The 23,526-nt window shown below is 46.8% G+C and overlaps 2 long non-coding RNA genes across 2 annotated transcripts; one reads left to right on the top strand and one right to left on the bottom strand.

Moving 5' to 3' along the window:
- Positions 1-11,918: 11,918 nt before the first annotated feature.
- Positions 11,919-14,494, bottom strand: LOC121044544 (uncharacterized). Its single transcript, XR_005797340.1, has 2 exons — positions 13,883-14,494; positions 11,919-12,222 (listed from the first exon to the last, which is right to left on the bottom strand). It is a non-coding gene; the product is annotated as an uncharacterized LOC121044544 (long non-coding RNA).
- Positions 14,495-19,150: 4,656 nt separating this feature from the next.
- On the top strand, positions 19,151-22,111 carry LOC121044543 (uncharacterized). Its single transcript, XR_005797339.1, has 2 exons — positions 19,151-19,269; positions 21,812-22,111. It is a non-coding gene; the product is annotated as an uncharacterized LOC121044543 (long non-coding RNA).
- Positions 22,112-23,526: the final 1,415 nt, after the last annotated feature.

Raw genomic sequence — 23,526 nt, 5'->3', positions numbered from 1 at the left:
TCCAGGTCTTCAAAATGTACAACACCAAGAGTGAGCCCTAAGGTAGACAATAGACTTTGGGTGATTATGATGTCACAGTGGGGGTTCTCCGTCAGTAAAGAATGTTCCATTCTGGTGAGTGATGTTGACGGTGAGGGAGAGGTTGTGCATGTGTAGGGATGGGGGGCGGTTCTTAGGGCATATCTATACCTTCCTGTCAACATTGTTGTAAACCTAAAACTGCTCTAAAAATAGTCTTTAAAAAATAATGATCTCTCTAAAATAAGAAAAAGGGGGGCACCTGTGTGGCTCAGTCAGTTGAGCATCTGACTCTTGATTTCAGCTCAGGTCATGATCCCAGGGTTGTGGGATCAAGTCCTACATCAAGCTCTATGTTACAGATGGAGGATGCTTAAGATTCTCTCTCTCTCTCTCTCTGTCCCTCTATCCCTTTCCCCTGCTTCTGCACATGCTCTCTCTCTCAAACAAGAAATAAATAATTAAATAAATAAATAAATAAATAAATAAAATAAAAAAGGATGACAGCTATCAATGTGCATGAGAAAGAAGTAAAGATACAAATATTAAAGGAGAATGATTTTTTAAAAGCATATAAAATTAAGTTCTCTCATTTGAAAAGTGAGGGAATAGTCTGTAAAAATTGCCAATTCTGTGGTTCAGCCCAATGGTCTTCCACACATTTAGAGTACAATAAGTTTGCAGAGATTATTTAATAAAAATATTAGCATGAAAACATTTAATATGGCCAGGCTGTTTTTATGAAACTGATGTATGAAAGAGGAGGAAAGATGCTTAGAGAATAATCACTTTATCAAAAAAATACTATGCACCAAAAAAGGGAGAAAATAAATCCAATGATGACCCATTAGTTCCTTTGAATCAGGGAACGCTTAGCATTTTCCCACCTGTATTACTTCATATATATATTGTTTCTCTGACGACTGTGTTGGGTACCAATTCACACAGGTCGAATCTGAGTTCAAACAGTTCAACGTTACATGTTTAATGTAATTCAATCATCTTTCATTATTGTTACGCACTGTTCAAGCTAGAGCCCAGAGATAAGACACGCTGTGCTACTTGAACACAAGGAGCTTCTGTACTGGAGGAAAAGCCAGACATGACAACAATTTAAGTACAAGGCTGTTTGGAAAATCCTATTAAATAGAGAGAACCGCTCTGTAGAGGCAGTGAGGAAGGAGCTAGTAATTCCAACAGAAGGAGAGCCAGGGAAGGTACTGCAAAGGGGCATATGATCTGGGATATTAATATACAAGGTATTTGGGCTGCACGGGACACTGTGAAAAGGGTGTTCTAGACAGTCTGTAGTTCATTCAAGAGGGGGGTGCTTTTCTATACCTCAGAAGACCACTCTGACATGAGTGTAGGGACAGAGAAAATCTGGGTGAAATAAGCCAGTTGAACCTCTTCCTACAGTAAACAAGAGAAAAGAAACATGCTCTCATGAAGTGGGTTCAGGCAGAAAATTGGAACACTTGAGGTAATTCTCTCTTTCCTCACATCTTTCATTTTTTTAACTTTTTTTTCCTTTAATGTTTATTTTTGAGACAGAGAGAGACAGAGCATGAATGGGGGAGGGGCAGAGAGAGAGGGAGACACAGAATCCGAAGCAGGCTCTAGGCTCTGAGCTGTCAGCACAGAGCCCGACGCGGGGCTCGAACTCATGGACCTCGAGATCATGAGCTGAGCCGTAGTCAGATGCTTAACTGATTGAGCCACCCAGGCGCCCCACATCTTTCTCCTCTAGAGTTGTGTTGCCTATATTTTCGATAAAACTATTTGTAAAATATTGGCTTTAGTGGGGGGGGCGAAGAGCTGGTGATGTTGGTTGCGAAGGCCAAGTAGTGAGGTGTTAGTATTTTTTGAAGCACATGCCATTAATTACTCTTCAAACCCTCATTCCAGCGACTTGTCACGCCATTGGTGCTGCTTCTGTTGGCTTCCAAAGAGCCATTTTTATTTTTATTTTTTTAAGTCTTTATTTATTTTGAGAGAGAGAGAGAGAGAGAGAGAGAGAGATGAGGAGGGGCAGAGAGAGAAGGCTGATGTGGGGCTTGAACTCACGATCATGACCTGAGCCGAAAGTAAGAGTTGGGCACTTAACCGACTGAGCCACCCAGATGCCCTGAAAAGGCCATTTTTAGACACCTCCAAAGAACACTGGGCTTGATGCTTTAGAGGGGCACCTCGCTGGCCTCCGCGTGTAATTTTGAGCTCAGTCACCTTCTTCATTCATTTTTCTTTATCCTGATTGGGCTTTGGCCACACGGGAAAGGAAACTCCCCCTCCAAGGGTGAAGGTTTGTCAAAGGAAGATACTCCTGATGACTATGTCCCAAATTCGTATGACATGTTCTAACGACTACTCCCCAAACGTCTTGGAGGGTGACTTGAAAAAAACCATCCCTTTGAAGAAGTTAGGTTTTCTATGTTTGTTGGAAATACAAGACTTTTTATTTTTTTAATTATTTAAAACATTTAAAAAAATTTTTTTAATTTTTGAGAGAGAGAGAGAGAGAGACAGAGCATGAGTAAGGAAGGGGCAGAGAGAGGGGGAGATACAGAATCTGAAGCAGGCTCCAGGCTCTGAGCTGTTAGCACAGAGCCTGACACGGGGCTCGAACCCACAAACTGTGAGATCATGACCTGAGCTGAAGTTGGATGCTTAACTGACTGAGCCACCCAGGTGTCCCGGAAATATGAGACTTTTTAATTTGCAGTGAGTACATGTGTAAAGTCTGCTGGGTATCAGAATTGTTTATTTATTTATTTATTATTTAGTTTTTACTGTGTATTTATTTTTGAGAGAGAGAGAGAGAGAGACAGAGTATGAGTGGGGGAGGGGCAGAGAGAGGGAGACACAGAATCGGAAGCAGGCTCCGGGCTCCGAGCTGTCAGCACAGAGCCTGACGCGGGGCTCGAACCCACGAATCGTGAGATCATGACCTGAGCTGAAGTCGGACGCTTAACCGACTGAGGCCCCCCCAGGCACCCAGAATTGTCAATTTAAAAGGAAAAATGAGACAAAGCCATCTTAATTTACCGAATGTGAACAGACATTCGGGAAGTCCTCGGAAGAAGGAAACCACAGATAAAGATAATACAGAAACACCAAAAACCCTGGCACGTTCTCCACACCTTCCATTCCCAGCTTCAGCTCCTGCCACTCAGACACTGGCACTTTGTGTTCCCGTGGTCCCAACCCGTTGTCCTCCCCAAGCACTGAAGGCTGCTTCCGGATCCCAGGGCTCTGACTGCTCCCGGTTTTTAAAGGTTTCTCCTACTAGTCCCGAGGCATTGCTATCCTTTGAAACCCAGAGCTGACAGAAAGTCTGCCCTCCTGGAAGCTTTCCCTGGCCTCCCGGAGAGACTGAATGCTCTGTTTTTGTAACACTGATCACATAATATGGCACTTTATTGGCTGATGTGTCTGTCTGCCTGTGACATTATGATCTTCCAGGGTGGGCCGGTGAATCTCATCCCTTAGCAAAGAGGCTGGCATTTCTGGAATATATTAGCTTCTCAGTAAAGTTTGATGAATAAATTAACGCAAAGAATATTCAGCCTTGAGTGTGCCATTTATGGGCTCTGTGAATTGGGGACTACTCAGAACATTCTGGAAACCCACTGTCTTCAGCGCTAATGGAAATAATTTTCCCATATTATTATTTTGAATATTAAGTTAATTGTTCTTTTTAATAACACTTCCTAAATTATGCTTATGATTGTGTGATAACATTTTTAATGGTTTTCTTTCTCGGCTGGGTTTGATCTCTATATAAAGAGGCTGATAGAGAGCCTAGTGATTTTAAGTGGATTTCCTAGACAATATACGTGAGAACATTACAATAGGACTGAAGGTCATTTTGTACCCTTGGAAATATTAATAATATATTCTTCACGAAGAAGCATTTTCTTAGCTAAAGTGGTAAATGGTGCTTGAAAGCAGAAAGATCAAGAAAGTGTCAGAACCAACGAGAATTAGGGGGCTAGGCCCCATGTCCGTAAAGTCTGCTGGTCTGGTAAAAGCTGGGAGCTCTCTTCCTGCATTTAAAAACCTGCGCTCTCTGAAAACAATAAATGTAGGAAAAGAAGCGAAACAGTCCAAAAGGGTTCTGGCGATAGCCAGAAAGGCATACGGAAGCACATAATTCTTTTCTATCACGTTCCGGGCCATCAGGGTAAACGATGTAGAGCCTCTCACCTCTGTGAAGGGTCTTCTGATAAAGCGATCTTCCTGTTTGTGTGGAAGTCACAATTCAAATAGTTTGGGACTCTTTACAATCGTTTAAGTAATCATGTCACAGAGAGAAACCTGAAAAATGTCTCTGAGCTAAGTTCGGTGAGAGAGTCCTCAAGGGTAAGAGGTATGTTTTCTTTGCTGGATGTTGAAAATATAGCCTTAGAGTAGCTAATGGAAGGGTTTCATTTAGAACAGTACAGAGTTGATATCACACAGTTATCAAGGGAAATACACTTGAAAATTATCCCTATGTTTACCTCAAACTATTTATTAGATTAAAACTAGTCATTACTAAAAGCTTTAGATATGTGGGATTTTTCAATGTGAAATTTCCCAATGTAAAAAATATATGTATTAGGTTTCTAATTACCACCTCAGAACACTATTTGTCCAATCTAAAAAGACAAACTCTACCCTACAGAGGCTCCAACAATTGAGTCTGTGGATGCACGAAGCTGAAGAGAGTTCCAGTATGAAAAATGAAGCATGGAAAACGTACTGTCTCTTGAGCCTCAGAGCGAGGGTCTGTGATCGGGTGTGAGTCTCAGATCTAAATTGCCATGACAACCTCATTTCTTATGCATTATCTTGAAGTAACCGGGATTCAAACTTAATGGGATTTATAGGTTGGAAGCATCACCTCCTATTAACCCAGAAATACATTGCTAGGTAGTGTGGAAAGAGCTTGGCTGGTCACTATTGAACGCTTATGGTGTCTAAGGCCCTCACACATATAGGTGTGGAAGTCATTGCCCGCCCCCCCACTGCCCCCCCGAGGTCTGTGTTTCAATCATAATCGTGTCTCAAAATAAACTCGATTTTGGCTGTTGGTCAAGCTGGCGTGAGGCACGCGTGTCTGTGCGTGTGCCCAACAGTGGCTACCATTTATGAAATATGGTTGAGCACTTTACAGACACTCTCTGTCTTCATGGCAACCTCACAAGAGCTTCTGGTTGAGGATGTTGAATCCCAGCATCGAAGCAACTTACCCAACACCACGCAGGCTCAAAGCCAACTTTTATTCTTCATTACGTCGTGTTGCCTCATCTGCACGATAGGACTTCTGCCTCTGGGGATGTGCAAAGTAACTCCAGGTGTCCTGGATGTCCAAAACGTCTCTGGTGCAGTCACCTTCAGTGAGACATTTGGGCTGTGCATGGCTGCAGAAATTCCATGCTTTTATGGGCGCCCTTCTCTTGATTTTCTGAAAACAACCCAAGTTTTGAGAGTCTGGTTTCCACCGGCCTCAGACCCATCTTGTCACATCTTGTTCTCTGCAGAAGCTCGAGGCTTTGTTCCCGTTTGCTTACCCCGGTCACCTCCCAGAATGCCACACCTCAGTGCTTTTGGTTCGTCCCAGGGGCTCAGGTGTGCCAGGCAGGAAGGAAAGGTGCCCCTTCTCACTGCCCTATCTCAAGCATGAACGCAGACCTACCCTCGCATCCTGCACCAACTGGCCCCTTGCTTGGGTTTCTTGCTCCCCAGAATAGAGCTCCCACCCTTAGTTTTGCTCCTTCCCGAGTTCCAGGTCCTTGTGTCCCCTCCTTTAGAGCTATCAGGGGACGAAAGCAAAATCACTTAAGACCAGAATAAAATCTCTGCAGTGATGTGTCTCCCCACTTCTGCCCCTCAGGACAGAGTAATCTGTAAAACGATCGCACATCACGGGGTGGTCTCTTTCTCTCTCTCCTTTTCCTTCAACTTCCTTCTACAACTGGCTCAGTTACTTAGATCTTTATGTAACCAAAGACCATTAAAATATTTTCCCAAATGAAAGAGCAGGCCTCCCACTAATGTAAATTATGTTGTCACCCCTTAAGTGCAGACCGTGAAGCTTAAAAAACAGGTGGTTTTAGTATAATGGTTTAGTATACTAAAAACAGTGGTTTTAGTATAACTTCTGAAACATATATATCTACCTATGAAAATCACGTTAACAGCTTACAGCATGGGCTCAAGAAAGCCACCATCAGCTTCAGGGAAGATTTTGAAAATGATGCCATTTTTTAAAACATTTTTTAAAAAGTCTATTTACTTTTGAGAGAGAGAGACAGAGAGAGAGAGAGAGAGCAAGCACACCCAAGCAGGGGAGGGGCATAGAGAGAGGGAGACAAGGAATCCAAAGCAGGCTCCAGGCTCTGAGCTGTCAGCACAGAGCCTGACGTGGGGCTTGAACTCACAAACTGTGAGATCACGACCTGAGCCAAAGTCAAACGCTCACCTGACTCAGCCACCCGGGCCCCATCCATTATGTGCAACAAATAACGTGAGTTCTAGTTTGGCTATTAGTGCTACCCTGTAAGGGGTCTACAGAAGCAAAGTTACACTTCAATTCACACTTGAGACGTCTGAGGTTTACCGAGGCCAACGCAGGTTCTAGAACAAGGTTCTCCTGACCCCAGTCTAGCCGTACCAAGTTTGCAGCTGGGAATAGTCGACTGGCGAGGAAATTCTGCACATCAAAGAGGGTGAAGGTGCACAGCCTTCTTGAGGATCTTCTGCTTTCCCACGTGTGGGCAGGCGGCTTCGAACCAAGCAGGGTCCCCAGGTGTTACAGCTCTTTGGAGGTAAACTGTACTGTAAAGATCTTCCAATCTCATCTCAATACTGTTTGTGACGCGGGGGCGGCCGAGGGTAAGTGGTTCCTGGGGGGGATCAAGCACCCCAGCTCCTGTTGAAGAGGCTGTGAGCGCTCCCGAGGGGGACAGCCTGGCAGGAGAGGCAGGTGGGCTGTGTTTGGCTCTGGGAGCCTCCGTGGATGTGACACAGCAGGGGCGGTGAGAACTGGTTTCTAGAGAACCGAGGTCATGACCGGAATGCTGCAGGAAACAGACAAACTCTGTGTCTTAGACAAGGTTAGAAACTTGATTTTTCTGCAAAGGTCCGGGGAATAGGGAAGACAAAACCGGCCTCGCAGCTGGGACGTGACCTTGACGAACGTCCGGGGCCTGCTGTGCTGGCTGTCCGCAGCCGCCGTGGGGACGGAGATCCCCCTGATTCCGGTGCTTTGCGTGCTGACCCCCTCACAGGGCTCCTGTGTACAGCTTTCTCCATGGGCATCTTCTGCCTTGCTTATGAACGGCTAAGTTTTGGCGAAGCTCTCCTTCAAACCCTTCAAAGATTCGATTGATGCTTCGGATCCCTGTCAGCGTTATTGGAGCAAAGCCCGTCACGGGTTCTCCGGATTGGTTGCCTCTGGCTCACGCACCCAGCCTTTCTCAGAGCCGTGGCTCTGCTGGGAGGTCACACGATGGAGAGCGATGGAAAGTCCACGGCCTTTCCAAAGGGGGCTGTGCATGTGGCCAACCTGAGAGGGCTTCCCAGAAAAAAAGCAACCTAAAAGGAAGCTGAACTGGCTTCCCTTCTCAGGCTTGTGCGGTGGGCGAGGCGGCTCCAAGAGTAGACAGACGGCGGCTGGGCAGTGACAGGTAGGACAGACAGATGAGACTCAAGGAAAGAGTCAAGTAATTCAGAACTGAGTTTCAAAACACTGTAGCAGGTCGAGATTCACCATCCCGGGATGCCTGAATGCCCCGAAAGGCACTGGGCTCTGAACATCGAGGGTTTTAAAAAAAAAAATTTTTTTTAATGTTTATTTATTTTTGAGAGAGAGAGAGAGAGACAGAGCATGTGCGGTGGAGGGGGTTGAGAGAGAGGGAGACACAGAATCCAAAGCAGGCTCCAGGCTCCGAGCTGTCAGCGCACAGCCCAACGTGGGGCTCGAAATCGTGAACCACAAGACCATGACTTGAGCTGAAGCCGGATGCTTAACCGACAGAGCCACCCGGGCGCCCCTGAACATCGTGGGTTTTTACCACGTGGTGCCTCGCATATTATCTTGTTCCTTTTGAGTGCAGCGTGTGGATGAATGCAAGCCAGATATCCACTCATTTCTGTCCTTATTCCGAGAGAAATGCACTTGGGCTCTGGGTGAGCCTCGCCCCCGCGAGCACCTTTGAGCACGGCCAGCGGGCTGACACCACAGGGTCTGATCCGGGGCCTAGAATGACAATGTGGCAGATGTGGGAGGGAAGGGGGCTGCGACCAATTTGTGTACATATGAAAATCATCATCTCGGAACAAGCTTTCACTGGACTGCGTGCTCTGGAAACAATCATTTGCTCAAGGAAACGTCCCAAATACCCCGTCTGCAATTTCCTTGCATTCTGAAGCATTTTAAGAGATAGTGGGGTTGATGTCTGAGAACCAGGGGAAGGGCCCTTCACCATTTGAATCCAGTGTTCAATACTTTTTTTTTCTTTTCTTCTTTTTTTCAATTGTTTTAAATGCTTATTGATTCTTGAGAGACAAAGTGAGAGCAGGGGAGGGGCAGAGAGCGAGGGAGACACGGAATCCGAAGCAGGCTCCAGGCTCTGAGCTGTCAGCCCAGAGCCCGACGCGGGGCTCGAACCCAAGAACCATGAGATCATGACCTGAGCTGAAGTCAGACGCTCAACCAACTGAGCCACCCAGGTGCCCCCGGTGTTCAATACTTTCAAAGTGTGGCCACTGAAGCAAGTAAACCGAATGCCATTGTCCTCACAATAAACATCCATGGGTGTCCGATCGGTGTTGGTGGGTCATTTTCACCTGGCTCTCTTAAGGAGCTTTTGGTGTTTGGTTTGAGGAAATGTTTGGCATATCCACCACCAGTCCTTCACACGGGCGTGCTAGCCTCATCCCTATAAAGTATACGCCACGTTGGGGGCGCCTGGGTGGCTCGGTCGGTTGAGCATTGGACTTCAGCTCAGGGCATGATCTCACAGTTCATTAGTTCGAGACCCGCATCAGGCTCTCTGCTGTCTGTGCACAGCCCATCTCGGGTCCTTTGTCTCCCTCTCTCTGCCCCGCCCCTGCTCTCTCTCTCTCTCTCAAAAATAAATAAACATTAAAAACATCTTAAAAAGTATATGCCACATTGTCTTTACCCATTCAGATGTAACGGGATATTATTCAGCCCAGAAAACGAAGGAACTCCTGTCATTTGAGACAACACGGATAAAACTGGAGGACGTGATACAAAATGAAATGAACCAGACAGACAAGGACAAATGTGACGTGAGGATCTCATATTCGTGGAATTCAAAAACTGAGCTCACGGAAACAGGGTAGAACAGTGGTTGCCAGGGGTTGGGGGTTGGGGGAAACCAGCAGATGCTGGTCAAAGGCAACAAACTTTCAGTTACATGAATGAGGCCTGAGGATTTAAAACAGTTAACCCCACAGTGTTATATACGTGACATTTACTAAGAGAGTAGATCTTAAGCATTTTTAACCTGCAAAAATAAGGCGGCTGTGTGAGGTGATGGATGGGTTGATTAACTTGACGGCGATAATCATCTCACCAGACAGACATCAAAGCCTCCCCTTGTACCTTTTAACTATATCCAATATTATTTGTCAATTATACCTCAGTAACACTAAGGGGCAAATAAAAAAAAAAAAAAGAAAGAAAAAAGAGGCCTAGCCTGAGAGTTAAATAATATCTAGCTCGCCTGTATTGAAACATTTATCTAACGAACATGAATTTTTAGTTCCCTGCTTTATAGCGAAGAAGAAGAACAAATATTTTTGACCGATTCACCTGCTGCGGACCCTGACCCTCCCATAAGCCTTCTCTTTCAACCTACTTAGGATCTACATAAGTTCCCTTTTATAGATGGAGACACAGAGAGTGAGGCCCCACGACTATTGAACAGCTGAGTAAAAGCAGACCTATTCTGCTTCATTCTACTCTACAGCAACATTTCCTTTTAAGGAAGGTAGAGTGGGAGCGCCTGGGGGGCTCAGTCTGTTAAGCGTCCGACCTCGGCTCAGGTCATGATCTCACCGTTCGTGCGTCCGAGCCCCGTGTTGGGCTCTATGCCGACAGCTCAGAATCTGGAGCCCGCTTTGGATTCCGTGTCTCCCTCTCTCTCTGCTCCTCCCCCCGCTCATGTTCTGTCTCTCTGTCTCTCTCAAATATAAACAAGCATTAAAAATTAAAAAAAAAAAAAATAGGGTAGAGTATTATTGAAACATCTATTGCTGAAGGAGGTATTAGCAAATCGGTCTCTGAATGACAGAACAAATCAGCTTCATTTCATACACACCCTAAAAAACTCCTTATAAATTAAATATCTGCTACAAGTACTATTCATCTGCAATATCGCCATCTGCTTTGTTTTTTTTTTTAATGTTTATTTATTTTTGAGACGGAGAGCGAGCGAGTTGGGGAAGGGCAGAGAGAGACACACACACAGAATCCGAAGCAGGCTCCAGGCTCCAGGCTGTCAGCACAGAGCCCCACGCGGGGCTCGAACCCGTGAGCCATAAGATCATGACCTGGGCCGAAGCCAGACAATTAACTGACTAAGCCGCCCGGGTGGCCCTCACCATCTGCCTTCCTTTGGTAATGGACCCTTCGAGGGCACCTGGCTGCCAGAACATTAGTCACCTCCCCAACTGCTTAGAGCCACAAGTGGCCGTGTGACTGAAGAGTGACCAATGAAATGAGAGTCACAGAGGTGTGAACATCCTCCGAGTGGGCTCTCAGATGAGCTGGCTGTGTCCCTACTTTCTCCCGGCCATCCTCACTGACTGGAATTCAAAGCTGATGCCGGGAGTGAGAGCGGACGTCTGGGGAAGTGAGTTGGAGGCCTTATGGTAAGGCTTGCGGGAAAGAGCATAAATGTCTCTGGGTCCCGACATCACCACCACGCTGGCTTCTCAGTGTCCACTGAGACTCTAAGTGGCTCAGCTGAGAAGCCAAGGCCAGGGTCGTGTGGCCGCAGAGCCTAAAATATATACCATCCGGCCCTTTCCATAAAATCTTGCTGCCTCTTGGTCCAAGTACAGAAACCTGGTGACGACGTGAAATCAGCGGAAGGCGCCCTTGCCTTGGACGTCGTCTATAGACCTGAACTCTAGCCTGAGCCCTGCTTCCAGGTAGGTGGGTGATGTCGGGCAGATCGGTTCATCTCCCTGAGTCGGTTCCTACCTCTACACGACTGATGGAGTGTTCTCTGATGTGCGCATGGTGCCCGGATGTAGCCTCACCTCACGGTGCTGGTGCACAACCTGGGACCCCTTCTTTGTCTTTCATCCACTGGAGTGGCCTGTGCCTCCCTTCCCTGCCACCTTCTCTTCGCTAATGACCCTGAGGGTGAGGCCTGCAGACCTCCTGACACAGTTCGAATGCCCAATTCTGTGGAGCAAGACCAAAGGTAATTCCTTTCCTTCCTTCCTTCCTTCCTTCCTTCCTTCCTTCCTTCCTTCCTTCTTTCTTTCTCTTTCTTTCTTTCTCTCTCTCTCTTTCTTTCTTTCTTTTTTTCTTTCTCTCTTTCTTTCTTTTTCTCTCTCTCTCTCCCTCCCTCACTCCTCCCTCTTTCTTTCTTTCTTTCTTTCTTTCTTTCTTTCTTTCTCTCTCTCCCTCCCTCCCTCACTCCTCTTTCTTTCTTTCTTTCTTTCTTTCTTTCGAAAGCTAACAAACCTTTAGAGGATTCTGCTGGCATTTAAACAGTAGTTTATTCTGTCTTGCCATTTATCAGCTGGTACCAAACACAGTAAAAACCACCGATCAGCTGAATAAAACAGATCACCATTAAGCACAGTGTGGACACTCTCTGAAGTTTTGGACCAGCGAGCTTTTCTGTCTTTTGGGGGAGATACTGAAGATCATAGTGAGCAATTATATTTAAGAAAAATCAATAAAAATATCCATGATTGTCCAGCAGGAGTGCTTGAATCAGAAATAATTTTAAGGCACAGTGTCTATCAGATCATTTAGGACTGAGTCGAACAGCTAGTCCATAAAGTAATGGACGGTGGAAATTTGCCATTTGGAGACAAGTCAGGAGATTCAACTATTCTTTTTTTCCTTCTCTGATATTCAGCGGATGAGGTCAGTGAACTCTGAGCAGCGACCCAACTGATGCTTTCTGGCCAGAACGTGGTGCCCTCCTCTGCGGATGTCTGTCCCTGAAACTTCGCAGGTGCTTTGCCAGCAGTTTCCTGGAGGCTCGGCAAACGGGCAGTGGGGGAAGGTGGGGAGAAGAGGCTTTCCTCGCGTGTACCTTACCAGGTGGCTGGGGAGCTCCATCATCAGGACAGACAGCCTGCCTCCCCGCCCACGAGAATTTTCTGCTGGAGGATTTGAGAGTTTCCTTCAGCAGAAAGGGGGAAATAAACGTCTGACACTCTCTGTCCATCATTAACCAGTCGGGAAGACAGAACGGACGCTGGTTATTCCCACGGACAGGATTTCATTTTATTTCATTATTTTATTTTATTTTTAAGTTTATTTATTTATTTTGAGAGAGAGAGAGAGAGGGAGAAAGGGAGGGGCAGAGAGGCAGGGAGAGAACCCCAAGCAGGTTGTGCACCATCAGCATGGAGCCTGACGTGGGGCTTGAACCCATGAACTGTGAGATCATGACCTGAGTCAAAATCATGAGTCAAAGGCTTAACCGACTGAGCCATCCAGGCACCCCCAGGGACAGGATTCTAATAGGAGGGATTGGTTGAGCAGATATGGGAAGACTGAAAGGCTCAGGGGTCGCTGTGGCAGCAGAGGGGTGCTGAGGGAGCACTGGGGAAGCCCCCCTGAAGGGCCTGCAGCCTCTGGCCAACCGTCATGGTGGTGGGTTCACGCTGGCTCCTGAGGTGTTGGGAAAAGCGTGAAGGGAAACCAACTCTCACTGCCAGGATGAAGAACTATTGGTAAGGTGATGTGGACTGAGTCCTTCCTCTTCTTCCCACCTTCCCCTCCTGCCCCTGTTTGCTGAGCCTCCAGGGAACTTATGACAAAGCACCCGTGACGTTTCATGGGTTGGACCCAGCCTCAAGGAATAGGGTGGGTTTCGACAATAGCTTAAAAACCAACGTGTGCCGTTTTGAGGCCCCTAGTGTTTGGTCACGCTTCGCTCTAGGTCACAGCAATCCTGAGTGAATAAGGAATTTAAGGACGAGTTACCAATAAGTAAGAGCATTAGTCTGGGCCACTGGTGTCACCAGCTCTATGTCCAAGGCGCAGTCATGTTCCAAACCACACATTTTTCATCCTTGCTGTGTGCTAGGCACATAGTAAGTACTGGAGGGAAAGTGGACCACATAGGCTACAGGCCTCGTCCTCAAGGAGTTGAGCGAGGAGAGAGGCAGGGGGAAGCCGTGAAGTATGCCTAGCTCTTTCAGGGAAAGACTCGGATTCTTCCCCTCTTCTGCGCTTTTCATTTAAGAGTTGTTGACTGAGGGTCGCCTGGGTGGCTCAGTCGGTTGAGCATCCGACTTCGGCTCAGGTCATGATCTCACAGTTCGTGGGTTCAAGCCCTGTGTGGGGCTCTGTGCTGACAGCTCAGGGCCTGGAGCCTGCTTGGGATTCTGTGTCTCCCTCTCTCTCTCTCTGCCCCTCCCCCCGCTTGCACTCTGTCTCTCTCTCAAAAATAGATACATATTAAAAGAAAAAAAAGAGTTGTTGACTGAGAAGTGTTGGCCAACTTCTCTAAGCCTTGGTATTCTCATCTGTAAAGCACAAATGTTCATATAGTACCTCCTTCCATGGTGCATGGCCGATGTGAGATAAGAGATTGTACACCCAGGGAACTTGAATTGTTCACATCATCTAACTCTCCTCTACTCTTACCTCAGTTAATGTTGTCATTTCTGCCAAAGCCTGTCAGACTTCCTAGGTGCCCCCCGTCGAATTAGTCCTCAGGTACGTCGCTTTTCACCTAGAATTCTCTGACTTCTTCGTCATTCCACTGGCAATGTCTCCATCACATCTTTGTCACCAATGGCGATCGGGACCGCCCTGCCCTTCCCCACCCAGGCTTTTCTCTGCCGCCAGAGCCATGTTGACAGCTGAAACCTGAATGTTTCCTTGTTGTGCTCTGAAGCATCAGGATAGGTGAAGTTTCACACTTTGTCATCTGGTAAACTCATCCATGATCCGGTCACTGCCTACTTTTCTGCATAGACAGCCTGTTACTTTTTCCACACATCCAGGAAATACACAGCGTCCTTTGAGCCTAACTAATACCAGGTCTCACTTGACATCCCGGCACACGAAGCCTTCTCTGGACCCTCGCAAAGCAGAGTTAGTGACTTCTTCTTCTATAGTTTTAGACCCTGTGTACCTTTTTCTGAGTTCTTTGTAGAACAGACCGTCCCTGCCCCATCACCATTTGGATTGTGAATTCGGGAGGGAAGAAAAGGCTGAGTTGTTATTCTTCAGTGTCTAACACATCCTTGGCTCCATGAAGGCTGAACACATGGAAAAATGAGGAAATAAATTCTGTATCAAATATTATAATTAAAATTCACATATCATCAGCACACCAACAGACTTAACCAGAGCGTGACTTCATGTCGAGACACACATCAACCACTGTCTTTGTTCTGGGCTTTTCTTAGTTCTAGAACTTTCTTTATAGCCACCTGCCTCTTCAGAAAGTATGCCATGGGGGTGCCTGGGTGGCTCAGTCGGTTGAGCATCCGACTTCAGCTCAGGTTATGATCTTGCAATTCATGAGTTGGAGCCCTGCGTCGGGCTCTGTGCTGATGGCTCAGAGCCTGGAGCCTGCTTCCGATTCTGTGTCTCCCTCTCTCTCCGCCCTTCTCCCACTTGTACTCTGTCTCTCAAAAATAAATAAAAACACTAAATAAAGGGGAATATCCTTTGGTGAAACCTCAGCGGCCTAGAGTTCGCTTTTGATGAGTTGGCAGTGAAAATACAGTCAAATTCTTATTTTTATTTTTATTATTTTTTTAAGTTTATTTCTTGAGAGAGACAGAGAGAGAGAGAGAGAGAGAGAGGGAGAGAAAGAGAGAGAGGGAGGAAGGGGCAGAGAGAGAGGAAGAGAGAGAATCCCAAGAGCACTGTCAGTGTGGAGCCTGACTCAGGGCTCGAGCTCACAAACCGCAAGCAAGATAATGACCCGAGCTGAAATCAAGAGTCGGCCGCTTAAGTCACGCACCCCTGCAGTCTAATTTTTCAAACTCTCGCAGGGATTCAGGGCTCAAAGAACAACCATGAGTATATTCTAAGAGCTCCTGAGGGCAGGGGCAGGCGTTGGTGGTCCCCGTGATTAATGTGTCTAGCATGCTTCTGGGAGCTCACCGGATCCTCTGTAATCCTTTTAATTTGATAAGAGGTTTTTATGGAATCCCTTCGTAACGTTGCAACAAGCTTCTCAGTTCAATGCTTGTCATCTTGTCATCCTCGTGGTGTCCACAGACACTCAGACTCTGGTGACTCTTCATTATAACTCACTAAAATCACCTGTGAGAGCCCAGCCGTTTTTAGCGTGTTTCCAACACCGAGTCGAGTCTCTTTCCAAGCAGAGAGCTTCCTATTACTAAGAGCTTTTAGTGAAAGGACCGCAGGACCACAGAAAGCTCGAGAGACCTTTTTGGAGTCCCCTGCTGACACCATCCATCCTTCTCAGCAAGACGATTGTCACTGACAGATGCATCAGAGGAATGAGAATTAGACCTCGTCAATGTCACTGGTCTAGACCAGTCGTCAGGTGCAGGCACTTGTCTTGAAGGATAATTACGATAGAGCATTTAGCTTGTGTAGACAAGTAAGTGGCATGGCTGCAAAATATTATCCATGTTTGAGGACGTTAGGAGGCCAAGACAAACACAGCCATCCTCCCTCATCTGGCCCTCACACACTTGGCTGTCCAAATGGTCTGCAACACAGGGAAGAGCCTTGGAACACACCGTGTTACCTTGGGGGGACACAAGCTATCTGCTCTGGTGCTTACAAAACTTTCCCGTAAAGGAGTCCATCAGGCTGATGCTCTTTGCCTATTTACGCTTCCATTAAACACTAGATTCTAACAAAGTCATTCATTACTTTCTCAGTGTAGCTCTCATAAGAAGAGACGCGGGCGGGGGGGGGGGGGGTTTGTTGGCAGCAAATGCATTCGGAAAACAAGGCTCAAGAGCCTCTAATGCGATTTTTAAGAGAGAAGATACAAACTCTCCTAAGTGAATGACGGATGGTGGCGAACGTATATGTCCATTTAAGGGGAAAATGTGCCCACCTTGGCGGCTTCGGAACAAGGCTGTGTTATTGTGCAGCTCAACACACACCATTACCTTCCTTTACCTTGAGAAGGCTAAGATGTTCGCGAGGATATTCTAATTTACAGAAGGAGCATGTACACACAGGTTGCAAAGTGTTCTGCAGAAAACGTTGCAATTGTAAGAATCCGTTTGGGGGGGCACCTGCGTGGCTTAGTCGGTCGGGCGTCCGACTCTTGTTTTCGGCTCAGGTCATGATCTCACAGTTCATGTCAGTAATAGCATGTCCTGTCTTGGGTTAGTGTGAATACAAATGAACCCATACGTGTAGAGCACTCACAGTGGGGCCTGAAACCTAGTAAGCGCTCACTAACCACTCGTTCTTGAATTCCTCAAGTAACCTGCTCAGATGGGCACATTTCCGACTTGACAGGTGAAGAGACAGACAGTCAAAGAAATTCAAGACTTCCCTGGGCTCACAGTGTAAGGGGTGGGTCTTTATAAAAGGGCTGGGAGGGAGTCTGTGTCATGCATATCTCTGGATAACTAGATTTCTATATAACGAACCCGGAGAAAAGTGATCCTGTCTCTGCCAAAGCTAATTTTAAGGATTTGTCTTGCCCCGAGAGAAGACGAAGGCCGAAAATCACAGAACATGCACGGAAGAACATGGTGTCTTTTCACAAACATTCTCTAGAAGTCCACACAGAAGCTTGAACCATTTCTTATCCTCTGTCTAGTAACCAAACTTTGAGATCATGGCAGTTACCTATAGTGAGACTCACCGAGAAACCACCTGATGCTTATTTTAGAACCACAGTGTATTGGCTTAAATGTGTTTTAAAAGCCTCCAAAATAACACACTTGTTTGTCAGTCCAAACTGTTAGCAGACAAACGTGATGTCTAATCTTTTCTGGGGTGTGATTGCTTTCTGGATCTAGGGATTGCTTTCTGGATCATTTACAAACTCAAATGATTTCGGGGGCAGAGCTGGTACCCTAAGTACAGTGCAAGGTATGGTAGAGGTGGGTGGGGCCTGTGGCTAACTACATGGCCCTCTCCTGTCAGTCAGACCCAGAGGGCTTTGAGCAGACTTGACTTTCAAGTAGTCACTTCGCAACCCCGGTGTAAAGGAACAGCCTGCAACGCCCCTTGTCTATTATGGGGCCCCTCTTCTGCTCCCAGCCCTGAGGATGAGAAAAGAAAAGTGGGTATTGCTTCTCCTTTCTTTCTTCCGGCAAAGGCTTCAGGCCCAGCAAGCATTTATTTATGTCTACGAGGCAGGAGGCTCTGGATTCGATCCAGGGAGGATTGCAGACTTGGAAGCAGCAACCGCAGACAGGACGATGAAAGCGTCTCCATCCTGGGACAGCTCGGTTCTGCCTTTGGACGGGCTCGCAGGCTCCCTGGGCAGCACGTGATGAGTGCCGTCCAGCCGCAAGCGACGGTGAGGGAATTCACCAGAACAGAAGCGCGCTTTGAACCAAGAGCGCTCAGAGTTAGTGTCTGCAGTGAGCCGACTTCAGGCTACGTTAGCTGGAGACACAGAAGACCCGGGGTGTCGGAGTTGAAATTTCTGTTGCATCGAGAATCACAACAGCCATCCCAAGCCTCTTCTCCCTCCCGACTCATTTTTTTAAATTTCTTTCTTTCTTTCTTTCTTTCTTTCTTTCTTTCTTTCTTTCTTTTTTTTTTTTTAATGTTATTTTGTTTTTGAGAGAGTGACAGAGTGCAAACAGGCGCGGGGCAGAGAGAGAGAGAGGGAGACACAGAATCCGAAGCAGGCTCCAGGCTCCGAGCTGTCAGCACAGAGCCCGACGCGGGGCTGGAACTCATGAATCAGGAGATCACGACCTGAGCCAAAGTCAAACGCTCAGCCGACTGAGTCACCCAGGCGCCCCCACTCCTGACTCATTTTAGTGCCCCGTCCTTTTCATCATGATGGCCAGCTTGGTCCTCACTCATAACATGGAGTCCGCTCTCCCCGTGTAGTAGATTCTAGACCTGGGGGTGGGGGGGCGCTGTGATGCTCCAGGCCACCCCCCCCCCATGGTGACAGCATGCTGTGACGGCCCCCACCCAAGTGGTGCCGTGTGGCAAAGGTCGGAGTTCCATTTCCTATTTTCCAGGCTTCATTATCTGAATTACTCACTGTGTTACTATAAACACTGCATTTTGCTCCGTAAAAGTTTCAATTCAGAAAATCGTTTCCTCCTAAGTGAACTGCAAGCTCATTGAGCACTGAGGCCAAGGTATCCTTCAACCTCCTGCTTAGTGGGTGCTCCCACGTCAGCTATGGGACTGGCGGTAATTGCGACTCTTCAGTGATCCGAGAGCGGTAATTCAAGGAAGAGTGACCTCCAAATCAATGTGTGCACGTGAAATATTATTTCAATGTCCTGGGGCACCTGGGTGGCTCAGTCGGTTGAGCGTCTGACTTCGACTCAGGTCACGATCTCATGGTTCGTGGGTTTGAGTTCCACGCCGCGCTCTGTGCTCAGAGCTTAGAGCCTGAAGTCTGCTTCCAATTCCGTGTCTCCCTCTCTCTTTGCCCCTCCCCCACTCATTCTCTCTGTCTCTCTCTCTCTCTCTCTCTCTCTCTCTCAAAAATAAACATAAAAAAAGATTATTTCGATGTCCTTATTTGTAAAATGAAATAATGAATGCAGTACCTGGGTAGCTCAGTTGGTTGAGCAGCCAACTCTTGATTTTGGCTCAGGTCATGATCCCAGGGTCATGGGATCGAGCCCCCTCCCCCCCCCCCCCCCCCCCCCCCCCCTCAGGCTCTGCGTTGACAGCACAGAGCCTGACTCGGGGCTCAAACTCACCTATCGTGAGGTCATGACCTGAGCTGAAACCAAGAGTCAGATACTTAACTGCCTGAGCCACCAGGTGCCCCGAGGTTATGATATTTTTGAATGAATGACAGTTTTGAGCATCTCTTGGGTTCTTTATCAACTAATGTGCAGATGGGTGATGCTAGGGCCACATGGCAGGTAAGAGTATGACAAATATTTTATGAAAAAAAAATTTTTTTTTACATTTATTTGTTTTTGAGAAGCAGAGTGAGACAAAGCGTGAGTGGGGGAGGGGCAGAGAGAGAGGGAGACACAGAATCCGAAGCAGGTCCCAGGCTCCCAGCAAGCGTTCAGCACAGAGCCTGACCCGGGGCTCGAACCCACAGACTGTGAGATCATGACCTGAGCCGAAGCCGGATGCTCAACCGACTGAGCCACCCAGGCACCCCAGAGTATGACAAATATTTTAACACAAAATGAAAGCCTCTTCTCTGAATTAATAACCTCGTAGCAGGAATTTAGTAGGAGAAAACTGTACAGATCAGTGTCTGACGGGGCTCCTGGGACACCCATTGCTCTGCGTCACCTAAGCTGTGTCCCCTTACGAACGCAGCTGCACTTGAGGGATGTGAGTCGACACATTGAACGTTTTGCTTTATGGGGCTGAACACATCATCTGACCTCGAATTTTATAAGCCTGAAGACAACTCAGTTCCATTATGGTTAATTTTTATTTTTCACGTATCATAACCTATTGGAAAGCGTGATATTGGGAAAAAATTGGTTGTAAATGAAATACTTTCTTTCTTTCTTGTTCCTCTAAATAAAAAAAAAATCATTAATGGTTTAGGATTAGAGACGTGATAATACGTATTAGCTTTATTCTTCCATCTGTACAAAAAGTTATGTGACAACTTTTCATCCCAGGTGAAGTGAAGGAGACAGACTGGACATTATTTAACATGTGCCGGTAATGGAAAAGAGGTGGGGTCATCAGGGGCGGCCTGTCAGAGGGTCAACACCAGCAAAACCTTGGTGCCAGCAGAGTCGAAGGAGCTGGCCCGCACACACACAGCTGTCCGAGCCCAGAAGTCTTTCCCCAGCCGGTGTGTGGGCCCAATGTGATGCTTGACCCCAATGGGTAACACACTGAACCCCAGTTTCAAATTTGTGGAAGGAGGTCCTCACTGGCTTTCCACTTCGAAGTGGGAGAAAAGCCTTCTTTTTATTTTTTTCAAGTTTTATTTATTTATTTTGAGAGAGATACAGAGAGAGAATAAGTGGGGCAGGGGCAGAGAGAGAGAGAGAGACAGAGAGAGAGAGACAGAGAATCCCAGCAGTCTCCATGCTGTCAGCACAGAGCCTGATGCAGGGCTTGAACCCACGAACTGTGAGATCATGACCTGAGCGGAAATCAAGAGTCAGACACTCGACTGAGCCACCCAGTCGCCCCCCGCTTCTCTTCTTTAAAGACATAAATGGTATTATAACACAGAAATAGCTGCTGGTTTCAAAACAGTGATGCCCACGCTCCAGCCCTAGAGCGTGATAGGGTCACTCTAGGGTGGGACACTGGAATTGCTGGGTTAAAGATTGTCTCAAGTGATTCTATAGGCAGCCGAGGTGGAGAACAATTATTCTATGGCTTCTTAAGATTTCCTACGTGTAGGAATCACTCAATAATCTGTTACTCTGCAGATTCTATTTCGTAGGTCTGGGTGGGTCTGAATTTCTAACAAGCTGCCAGGGGAGGCCAGAGCTGCTGGCCCGAGGTCCACTGGGAGAAGCAAGGACTTGAGCTCTGCCCTCCAGGACTTAGATGTGTCTTGTTCACGTTTTGCTAGCGTGGTCCATGGCTCCCACGCCCCATTCTTCCCCAGGACGGGTACAGTTCAGGATTACATTCGTCTGGTGTCATCCTTTTATTTAATGATTATGAACGTGTGAATTATCCTTAAAGTAAATTATGCTAATACATTGAAATGGTATGCTACTATGGTTAGGGAACTCTAATTTGGTATTTCCCATGCTTTGTTGATCATCAGAATCACCTGGGAGCCTTAAAAATCTGATGGGAATCCTCCCCGGTAAGGGTGGGTGGTAGGAGGAAAGGAGAAACTTTTTAATTAAGCCCTGCAGGTGGTTCCAATGTCTACACTCCAGAAGTTTACAAACATTCGCAGGAGGTAATGGATGAAACAAAATCGTCTCCTTCACTTTTGGTATATGTTACGGTACAACAAGCCACAACCTAGATGCTAGCGCTTGTGGGAATGCTGTTTTGTCATAAATTATGAGAGATCCAGTCGAAATACAGCAGCTATAGACGTATCTGTGTCAGCACCCAAATCCCATAGTGAAAAAAATTGCCAACAAACAGTTGATTTATGGCCTGAAAAAGGGCCAGTGAGAGTTGGGATGGCAGCGAACACCCTCCCGCCCGATATTCCTCCATCTACGAGGGTTCAAGCCTCTCTGCCTGGCCGAAGCGTCTCTTCTGGCCTCAGACATCAGATCAAAGTGGCGGCCACCTTGCCTAGGGAGACACTAGATCTCCCAGAGAATTCAGAAATCAGCCGATCCACCAAAGAGGCAGGGTTTATAAACAGTAACTTCGTGAAATTCTCAATGAGGAGGAGGCTCAGGAAAATTAAAATCACGATGGCAAATTTGCTTCTTGGTCCTGCCTTACCATCCTTGGAAAACCCTCACGATTCCTTCTTCCTCCCTCTTTCTGCAGCACAAAGGAGGGAAACACCCTGTTTTCGGTTCAGTCCCGTGATTTACGAAAGGTGGGAACTCGTTCAGCAAGACATTTAACTCCTTTGAAGTCTCAGGGGCTTCATGGCTGCCGGGAATCGAAAACTGAGCAACAAGGGATGATTGTAATTTCCTCCTTCCTGGGGCCCCTGGCGCTCGGGCCCTGATCTTGCCACTTGCGCTTCCCTACTTCGTCTGGTGGTTCCCCCTCCAGACGTGGCTCACTTTCATATGTCTTCGCACGGGGAAGAATTAACACCGATTTTGAGGATGACATGTCAACGCCTGGCTCTCGCTATTGTCCTTATTCCCCCGCGCCACCTCCCCACCCCACCCCTGCCCGGATGAATGTTTTTTGCTCCTGCTTCTCGTAAGTACCGCCTTGGCCCCTCCGTCATGTCTTCTCTTGATATGTATTCTGTCTCACCCACATAGTTAGGAGCAACTTGATATCAGGAATGAGATTTTTAGTCACCCTCACGGTCTCTGGTTCCTGGTAGATGCTAGGTGCTGGCACATCGAAACATTTTTTAAGTTCTTTTCAAAGTTTATTTATTTACTGATTTAGAGAGCACACGTGTGTGCCTGCAAGTGGGGGACGGGCAGAGAGAGCGGGGGTGGGGGGGTGGGGAAGAGAGAGAATCTCAAGCAGGCTCCCCACTGTCAGCCTGGAGCCCGATTTGGGGCTTGAACCCATGAACTGTGAGATCTTGACCTGAGCCGTGCTTAACCGACTGAGCCACCCGGGCACCCCGTGCAGGCACATCAATTTGAATCAATCTTCAAATCTGTCCAGAGAGCCTATTAGGGTGTGGAAGAAGCGGGAAGAGGGGCCCGCTTTGTATTTTCCCTGAGTTGCCGAAAGTTCCCTGAGTATTTTCATTAGTTGCCGAAAGATGTGTAGAATTCAAAACAAAACAAAAGAAATAAACGACAATGCTACTTTTTGAAGCCTCAAGTTTTATTTAGTTTCTAATTTGTTCTTCTCCATTGTAAACTGCTCTCAAATATGAATGTAAACTCTTCACGAAAATGAATAATTGAATTCAACAATGTCTTTTCGGGGGGGGGCTTACTGAGCTCTTACCTTCATTGTTTTTTATTTTAGCCCCTTAAGAATAAAATTTCATGCCGAAGGAGAAAGCATCTTAAAGTATTCTTTTGAGGCACAATGTGCTAATTCTTTCTGCTAATTTTTTCAGAGAATAAACTTCAAGCTTCCAGCGAATGTATTAATACATTGAAAGAATCTCAGAGGGGAATTTTGAAGATTTGTTTATCTTTAAAATGCAGACTTCAGAAAAATACTTGCATTCATTCCTCTATTTAATATGCAGCGTTTTCACAGCATTATTTTTTTCCCTTTATTTCTTGTTTTGTTAACAGTCCATTTAAGGCTTGGTATGGTTTTTGTGGAGTGTTTCTTTCTTTAAAATATTTTTTTCAACGTTTATTTATTTTTTGAGACAGAGAGAGACAGAGCATGAATGGGGGAGGGTCAGAGAGAGAGGGAGACACAGAGTCCGGAGCAGGCTCCAGGCTCTGAGCTGTCAGCACAGAGCCCGACGCGGGGCTGGAACTCACGGAGTGCGAGATCATGACCTGAGCCGAAGTCGGACGCTCAAACGACTGAGCCACCCAGGCGCCCCATTTGTGGTGTGTTTCTAATGTAAGTACGGCATGAAGTATTTGAAG

The sequence above is a fragment of the Herpailurus yagouaroundi genome, unplaced genomic scaffold (assembly GCF_014898765.1).
Source record: "Herpailurus yagouaroundi ecotype Mexico unplaced genomic scaffold, PumYag 188, whole genome shotgun sequence".
NCBI lineage: Eukaryota > Metazoa > Chordata > Mammalia > Carnivora > Felidae > Herpailurus > Herpailurus yagouaroundi.
Note: the sequence above shows the minus strand (reverse complement) of the source record. Positions and strands in the feature narration are given on the sequence as shown.